Source organism: Choloepus didactylus, chromosome 7 (genome assembly GCF_015220235.1).
Source record: "Choloepus didactylus isolate mChoDid1 chromosome 7, mChoDid1.pri, whole genome shotgun sequence".
NCBI lineage: Eukaryota > Metazoa > Chordata > Mammalia > Pilosa > Megalonychidae > Choloepus > Choloepus didactylus.
The window spans coordinates 67,804,586-67,814,331 of NC_051313.1; positions in this window are offsets into that span (position 1 = coordinate 67,804,586).

Below are 9,746 nucleotides of genomic sequence, written 5' to 3' on the forward strand. Positions count from 1 at the left end.
GCATATAAGAGGTACTTATTCATCTGTGGTGAATAAATTTCTAGTATTTTAATTTTTGTTCATTTTATTTAGTTTATCAACTAGAAAGGTAAAGAATGTTTCTATAAACATTTTTAAATTCTAATTTTCACAAGGGAGGGAATATATGATATGTGTGGAATGGCAAAAAAATATATAAATCCATCTCAAACTATTTGATTCAGATGAGAAATCTCTATCTTTTTAAGCCAAGAGGAAAAATATTGTCAGTTATCCCTTAGGTTTTTGTATGGTTTGGTTTTTGAAACTGTATAAACAAACTTTCATTGTAAGATTTTTTCCATCTTGCTTTGAGATTCCTGACCCACGGTCTATAAGTAGAGAAAAAGGCATTTATGTTCCTCGATCGTCTCGCAGCTCCTTGAAATATCCCCTTTCCTTAACCTTGTCCCTCTGTCTGCATCTTTCTCCAAACAAATAGATCCTAGGCCTTTATGGTGTTAAATAACGCTGTGAGGAATTTCTGGGGTTATCTTCAAGAATCTGTCTTTTGGGGGTTGTAGTGCAAAGGCCAGACCCCATTACTATAAAGGTCCTCTTGGAGGACTGAGGAGGAAGATACTAATTATGATAAAGAAACCATAAAACTTTTAACCTCAGCAGCATTTTTAACCGTGAAACGGGAGAACTGAAAATGGCCTTCACTTTTTAAAAATCCCTAAAATAACGTATACATGGCATAAACTTCAAAACAAGTGACTTTAATAGTGCATTATGAGATGAATAGAAAAGGCTAAGAATGTACAACGAGGAACGTCATCATACATCTGCTGAGAAACTAAAATGGTATGTCTGCCACTGACTCCTTACATTTCATTTATTTGTCAAGCTAAAAGAGTAAGATTTCCTTACATTGCTAAGCAAAATTGATTTAACTCATCCCTAGTTTGGGTGAGATAAGGATGTAGTTTCTAATTTGCTTCTTTCCTTTAGTACAGCATCATTGTTAGATATTTAGGGGAATATATTATTTGAACAGAATTTACAATGGTTGTGACTCACGTTTATAGACATTGACAAATTTCCTCATGGATTCTGTTATAGGTCATCAAATTAATATTGAATTTTTATTTAAGATTAGCATGAAGAGACATGAAATATTTGCAATAGGTAGATCTAGATGAGATGCTTATATATGGTGTTAATGGCCTGACAAAGATTTGGACAAAAGCTTTGAGAATGAAAAAAGTTCTCCTGAGCAAAAAAGTCTCTCCAAGCCTTAGTTTTCATGTATTTCAAAGGAAACAAAAGGAGTTTTCCATCCTGAGATATCATGGAAAATGATGATCTGTACTCTTATGTATTAATAAGAAGAGCATTTTCCTTTTTGCTGTTGGTGATTTGAGATGACACCACTATACAAATAGAATTTTTATTAATCTTTTTTTTGGTAAAATTTAGCAACATTATACAAATACTTTAGGTTTTTACTGTAAATATTAATCACCATGTCACTTCAAAGACTAGCTTTATATCATTATATTAAATGACATATATACACTGATAATTGTAATTATATATATATGTATTTTATAAATAATGCTTAAGAAATTATATTAAAATGTGCTGTTAAACCCTTTTATGATTTTGGAGGGTAATCATTCAAAACATCTTTAAATATTGTTTCAAGAATTAGCACACACATACAAGGCAGGGAGAAATGAGTCTAGTTTCATTGTTCATGTGTTAAATAAAATTTCTTGCTGTACTGACCATTGTCATTGAAGGTGAAGGCCCTGACAAATGTTGAACACATGAAAATTCTAATGTGAGAGGATGAGGGCAGAGGTAATATGTTTTGTTTTGGGTCCAGAGGAGTAGGGCAAGGATACAAGAATGAGCTACTTGCACCACTGACTAGTGATGACAGATCACTTCTAGGCCCTTTGACTAGAAAACATTCCAAGGGATGTTGTGATGGGGTGAGGTCGCTGCTATCAAGACCAGTCACATTTTGAAAATTAACACTCGCTTCCATGTATGCTCTGAACGAGAGGTCAACAGCTTTTCACACGAGGGGCACCAGTTGCTGACCCCTGATTTCTGGAATGTAGGGGGTCAGAAGACCTCAGTGGCCCCCAAAGGAAGTTGGGGCACATTGTTGCCCATTTAATGAATGATCACACTCAACTGTTTTCATTAGTTAGAGATAATTTGAGCAAGTAAATTCACTTTTAAAATGCAAATACATCTTCATCACCCCCAGAATTAAATCTATCAGCAGCACACACCTTAGTGTGAAATAGACAAACAGCAGCTTTGAGATAGCTGGAGGTTTGATTAGGAGAAGACAGAGTGATTTTTGGAGCAAGGACAGTTCTGGACAGGTTTGGATGGTGAGGAGGAGGGTAGAAGAAGGGGGATCCCTAACTATACTCTTCAGATTTTTAGTAGAGTATCGAGTCATTAAAATTAATCATTTCATGAGCTTCAGGAGTCATAGTAGAGCTGGTAGAGGCTACACTGATGCTGTCTCTTAATTTGAATGTAAATCTTAATTCAAATAATATTTTTATTTTGAAGTGTAGTACAGTGTTGAATTTCTTCATGGGTGGGATTTATTGGCTCACCTACAAGAAGGTTTTCTTAAGCCTTCCGTTGGGAATTAAATAATTTTATTAAATTATCATGTTTTAATCTACATTATCATCATTCTTAAAAATATTGAGGTGCTCAGATATGTTGAGAATGAGTTTGAATATGTGAAAAGTTAACTATACATATATAATACCACTATTCTAGAAGTTTAAACTTAAAAATTAACATGCTCAGTGATAGAAATGAACAAACCAATACATGCAAGTATAGAAATATCCGACAGATATATACACTTAGTATCCATCTGCATGCTGATATATTTTCAAATAATAAATTTTCTTTTTATGGAACTTTGATGTGGTGAGAGCATAATTTCTTTGGGGTTTGGGGAACTTGGTTTCAAGCCATGGGTTTCCTAGTCATGATTTTGGGCAAAAATATAACCACTTTGGATTTCAGCTTTTTGTGTGTGAAAGGAGAAGCTGGAATTAAGTGACCTTTACAACCCCTTTCAGTTTCAGATTCATACGATACCAGTGTACAAATAATATTTAGGTTAATATTAGGAAAATAGTTTTATAAAACTATATATCTTTTGGAAGTAAATATTTTACAAATAACATAACACCATCAGGATTATTTTAAATTTATTGGGTTACTTAGGATTAATCTTTTAAATGGAAATGTGCTTTATTTAGTTATAACATGTAGGGCATATTTAAATATTTTGATATTTGAAGAAAGCTATATTTAATAATATCTTTGCTACATTGTAGTGAACAGTAAAAGATAATACAATTTCCTTTTTAAATATTTTTTTATGTTCCCCTTTTTTCTACTCATCTGTCCACACACTAGGAAAAGGGAGTGTGAGCCACAATGTTTTCACAATCACACAGTCACACCATAAAAGCTATATAGTTACACAATCATCTTCAAGAATCAAGGACACTGGATTGCAGTTCAACAGTTTCAGGTATTTCCTTCTAGCTATTATAATAATAACTAAAAAGGGATATCTATAAAATGTATAAGAATAACCTCCAGAATGACCTCTCAACTCCATTTGAAATCCCTCAACCACTGAAACGTTATTTTGTTTTATTTTTCTTCCCCCTTTTTGTCAAAAAGACTTTCTTGATCCCATGATGCCAGGGCCACGCTCCTCTCCAGGAGTCATGCCCCACGTTGCCAGGGAGATTTACACCTTTGGGAGTCATGTCCCACATAGGGGAGAGGGCAGTGAGTTTACCTGCCGTGTTAGCTTAGAGAGAGAGGCCACATCTGAACAACGAGAGCGGTTCTCTGGGTGTGACTCGTAGGCACAATTTTAAGTAGACTTAGCCTCTCCTTTGCAGTAACAAGCTTCATAAGGGCTAGCCCCAAGATCAAGGGCTTGGCCTACGATAATGGTAGTCCCCAATGCTTGTGAGAGTATCAGGAATTCCCCAGGTGGGGAAGTTTAATATTTCCAATTTTTTCCCAGTCCCCTGAGGGGGATTTACAAATACATTTTTGTTCTCTGCCCAAATTACTCTGGGATGCATCAGGGCATCACACTAACTTGTACAAACCAACAGATCTCATCCCCTATTCAAGGTTCCATGTAATTACGTGTTTGAATAAACTGACCATACAAGTTAAATTGTATAGCATGCTACAGAAAATACAGATTTTTCCACCAAATAAACATCAATTCCTTTGGTCTCACAAAGGAGTTAGTTTTAAAATTCAGTCGGTATCATCCTTTTCCCTTTAGTCTGGTTTACCCTAGTCCTAAGCACATCCATTTTGTTAATATCTCTAATTAAAGTCTTATTTCTTTTTCAGCTTCTTTAACATTTGCTCCATGGGGTAATGCTGACATTCATAGCTTCCAACCTCTGCCTCTGCGTCTCAGGTGTCAATACCCAACGTTCCAGGGAATGATCAGGTTATACACAAACAGCTCATCATCCCAGAATTTAGAATTACCCATTACAACACATGTATAGATGTGACTGCTGTTAAGAGCTTACAGTCTAGGAACCTTTACCATACACCTTCCCCTGGTAACCTATGCTTTCAGATTCAATTCTCAGAGTTTGCACATTATAGCTAGTCCATATCAGTGAGGCGTTGTTCTAGTTTGCTAATGCTGCCGGAATGCAAAACACCAGAGATGGATTGGCTTTTACAAAAGGGGGTTTATTTGGTTACAAAGTTACAGTCTTAAGGGCATAAAGTGTCCAAGGTAACACATCAGCAATCGGGTACCTTCACTGGAGGATGGCCAATGGTGTCCGGAAAACCTCTGTTAGCTGGGAAGGCACATGGCTGGCGTCTGCTCCAAAGTTCTGGTTTCAAAATGGCTTTCTCCCAGGACGTTCCTCTGCAGTTCCTCAAAAATGTCACTTTTAGTTGCACTTGGGATATTTGTCCTCTCTTAGCTTCTCCAGAGCAAGAGTCTGCTTTCGACGGCCATCTTCAAACTGTCTCTCATCCACAGCTCCTGTGCTTTCTTCAAAGTGTCCCTCTTGGCTGTAGCAGCTTACTCCTTCTGTCTGATCTTATATAGTGCTCCAAAAATTTAATTCAGGCCCACCCTGAATGGGTGGGCCAACACCTCCATGGAAATTATCCAATCAGAGTCATCACCCACAGTTGGGTGGGGCGCATCTCCATGGAAACACTCAAAGACTTACAATCTAATTAACACTGGTAGGTCTGCCCACACAAGATTACATCAAAGATAATGGCATTTGGGGGGACATAATACATTCAAACTGGCATAGGCGTTATAATGTTTGTCTTTGATTCTGGCTTATTTCACCTAACATACTGTCCTCAAGATCCATTCACCTAGTTGCATATCTCATGACTCATTTCTTCTTGCCAATGCTCAATATTCCATTGAATGTATACACCACAGTTCACAATTCCATTTATCAGTCAACATACTCTTAGGTCACCTCCATCCATTGTGAATTGTAAATACTGCCACTACAAACACCAGTGTGCAATGTCCATTCATATCTCTGATCTAAGTTGTTCCATGTATATACCCAATAATGGGGTTGCAGGACCATATGGCAACCCCATAGTTAGCTTCCTGTGGAACCACTACACTGCAGCCCTCTACTCCCTACCAACAGTGAATAGGTACATCCCTCTCTCCACATTTTCTCCAGCACTTCTGTCCCTTTGTTTATTTTTTAAACAGTTTTATTCACACACCATACAATCAACCCTAAGTAAACAATCAATGATTCCCAGTATCATCACATAGGTACGCATTCACCTCCACAACTTATGTGAGAACATTTCCATTTCCTCTGCAAAGAAAGTGGAAAGGGAGAAAAAAAATGAAGAATAAAAATATAAAACGTAGAAGAAAAATAAAAATAAAGTAAAATACAATGAAAAGATCAGACAACACCACCACCAGGAATCCCATATCACTCCCTTATAACCCCCTCTTATAGACGTTTAGCTTTGGTATATTGCCTTTGTTAAAATTAATGGAAGCATCTTATATTGTTACCATTAACTATAGACACTAATTTGCATTGATTGTATTTTTTCCCCTTGTACCATCCAATTTTCAACACCTTGCAATGTTGACACTCATTTGTTCTCCCTCTTTAAAAAACATTCTTATATTTTTACATTTATTCACCATTATTGATCACTCTAGGTTTCACTAAGCTATACAATCCCAGTCTTTATCTTCTATCTTTCCTTCTGATGTCATACATACCCCAGCCTTCCTCTTTCAACCTTAAAAATTTGTGCTACCATCACCCAGTGTTATGCTATCCATTTCTGGATCTATACAATCAATTGTGTTTATCCTTATGTATTCCTTCAGCATCAAATGCCCAATTTCTAACTTTTTTCTATCTCCTGATAACCTGTGTTCTCATCTTTAACTCTCAAATTTTGCTCATCAATGTTAGTTCATATTAGTGAATCCATAGAGTACTCATCCTTTTGTTTCTGGCTAATTTTACTCAATGTAATGCCCACTGTCTACCATTTTGACTTTGGAATTTATATGTCATGTACTATTTTATTTTATTTTCCCTCTCTCTCTCTTTTTACTCTCACTGAAAGTCTTCATTTCTACTCTCTTCTCCAAACCTCTTGTCTCCTGTCTTTTCCTATCTGTCTGTAGTGCTCCCTTTAGTATTTCCCATAGAGCAGATATTTTGTTCACAAACTCTCTCATTGTCTGTCTGAGAATATTTTAAACTATCCCTCATTTTTGAAGGACAGTTTTGCCAGATATAGAATTCTTGGTTGGCAGTTTTTCTCTTTCAGTGTTTTAAATATATCATGCCACTGCCTTCTCACCTCCATGGTTTCTACTGAGAAATCTGCACATAGTATCATTGAGCTTCCTTTGTATGTGATGGATCACTTTTCTTTTGCTGCTTTCAGAATTCTCTCTTTGTCTTTGACATTTGATAATCTGATTACTAAGTGTCTTGGCTTAGGTCTATTCAGATCTATTGTTTGGGGTATGCTGTGCTTCTTGGATCTGCAATTATATATCTTTCCAAAGAGATGGGAAATTTTCAGGGATTATTTCCTCCATTATTGTTTCTGCCCCTTTTCCCTTCTCATCTCCTTCTCGGACCCCCATGACATGTATATTCATGCACTTCATGTTGTCATTCATCTCCCTGAGAACCTGTTTATATTTTTCTATTCATTTCCCCATCTGTTCTTTTTTTGTGTAGGATTTCAGATGTCCTGTCCTCTAGCTCCTTTCTTCTGCCTCTTCAAATCTGCTATTCTATGTCTCCACTGCGTTTTTCATCTCTTCTATTGTGCCTTTCATTCCCTTAAGTTCTGCCGGTTGTTTTTCAAACTTTCACGTTCTTCTGTATGTTTGCCAAATGTCTTTTTTATGTCCTTTATCTCTTCTGCCATATCTTCCCTCAACTTGTTGATTTGATTTTTGAATTGATTTAGCATATTTGTTTGAAGATCTTTAATTAGTTGTTTAAACTCCTGTATCTCATTTGAAGTATAAGTTTGTTCCTTTGACTGGGCCTTATCTTTGTTTTTGCTAGTGTGATTAGTAACTTTTTGTTGTTTAAGCATCTAATTACCTTGATTACCCCAATCAGATTTTCCCACACCAGATGGATACTGGTCTCTGGAGAATGTAATCTGTATCAGATTTCCATGAGGATGAGACCCAACAGGTTGTCAGACTTCCTTTGTCATCCCGCAGCTCCCCACCAGTGTAAAGGAGTACATTGCCTTTAATTCTCCATAGACCCTGTCCCTGCTGAGGGCTGAGGGTGTCAAATGCTAAGCTTAAGCTGTTTCTGTGCCCCCCCCCCCAACTCAGCCTGATCCCTAGAGTCTGAGTTCTCGAGGGAGGCAGCCACTTGAGCTGGGCCTCGCCTCCCCCTTTTCTTAGTGACAGTAAGCCCTTTAGGCATTTATCTCCTGTACTTGACTTCATCCTTTGTCTAACTATCTTAACTCAGCCCTTGCCTGGTTCAGCTCTGACAATTGAAAATGCCTGAGGCTTTCTCTAATGAGCTACTTAGAATAAGAGAAAAAAAAAAAAAAAAGGAAAAAAGAAAGAAATCTCCTTTTCAGAGCCAGTCCCTAGCCTTCCAGTTACTAGTCTAGAACCAGAGTTGGTGTGTGGTTCTATGTGCCCCTTTTCTTAGCACAGTCCTTTTTCAATATTCTGAGCTCAGCCAACTCCAAAAGCCTCTGTTTTTTATTTATTTATGTATCTTTTTTCCATCAGCCCTGCTCCTCTCTGCTGGGAAAAGCCTTGGGTTCCTTTCCTGCTTGCTCTGGATTTATCTGTGCTCGTAGCTTGTATTGAGTAGTCCAAATTCATTAACTAAAACTGCAGTTGGTGCTTTCCTTGCACCTAGTAGACAGCTTCTTTTTCCCACAGGTAAGTGTTTCAGCTCAGCCCACTGTGCTGGTGAGGGAAGGGCACCAGCTCTGCAGTTTGTGGAGCTTTACTTACAGTTCTTATGCTGAGATCATAGCCATTCCACCCTTCCCAGACTTGTGTATGATGTGTTCAATCACAAATGTCCCCCAATAGTTGTTCCAGACTATTTACTGGTTGTTCCTGGCTAAATGCTAGTTGATCCAGAGGGCTAACTAAATTCCACACCTCCCTATGCTGACATCTTGTCCCACCCTTTTATATATTCTTAATTGCAAGGCATTCAGTTGTTTCATTTTGGAATAAGTATGGCATCTAGTAAATATCTATAAATTTTTCCAAGTCCATTGAAGAAACATTTAAATCCAAATCAAGAAAACACTTGAATTTGTCTTTTTGAAAGATTTTACTCATGCTGAGATTCAGATATAATAATATGAATCAGTTGATTATTCTGTAATTTATTGAATTTATTCAAGGATGGTCAACACATACACATTCTACTTACATGTTTTACATCATATTTATCAGGTAACTGGAATAACTCAATAATAGAGAACAAAGTATTTTTGAAAACAGTTTTATTATGATATGATTCACATACTATACATTTCACCTATTTAAAGTTAACAATTCAATTGTTTTTAGTATATTCACAGAATTATACAACCATCACCACAATCTTAGAATATTTTCATCAGCCCTTCCCCCTCTCCCACCACCAAAAAAATCCCCTGTACCCATTAGCAGCCACTCCCTTTTCTCCTCATCCCTGTGGCTGTCCCTTTACCCCCACCCCCAGCCCTAGGCAATCACTAATCTACTTTCTGTCTCAATAAAGATTTGCCTATACTGGACATTTCATGTAAATGGAATCATAGCAATATGTGGTTCTTTGCAAATGGCTTCTTTTACCTAGAGCAGTGTTTTCAAGGTTCAGCCATGTTGTAGCATGTATCAAGACTTCATTGCCAAAAAGATTCCATTTTATGGATGCATCACATTTTATTTATCCATTCATCATGATGAATATTTGAGTTATTTTTCACTTTTTGGCTATTATGAATAATGGTGCTATGAATGTTTGTGTACAAGCTTTCCTGTAAACATGTTTTCATTTCTCATGGATGGTACGTACTTGGGCATGGAATTGCTGGGTCATATGTTAACATTTTGAGAAACTACTGTTTTCCAAAGTGGCTGCACTATTTTGAATACCCATAAGCTATATATGAGGGCTCCAATTTCTCCACAT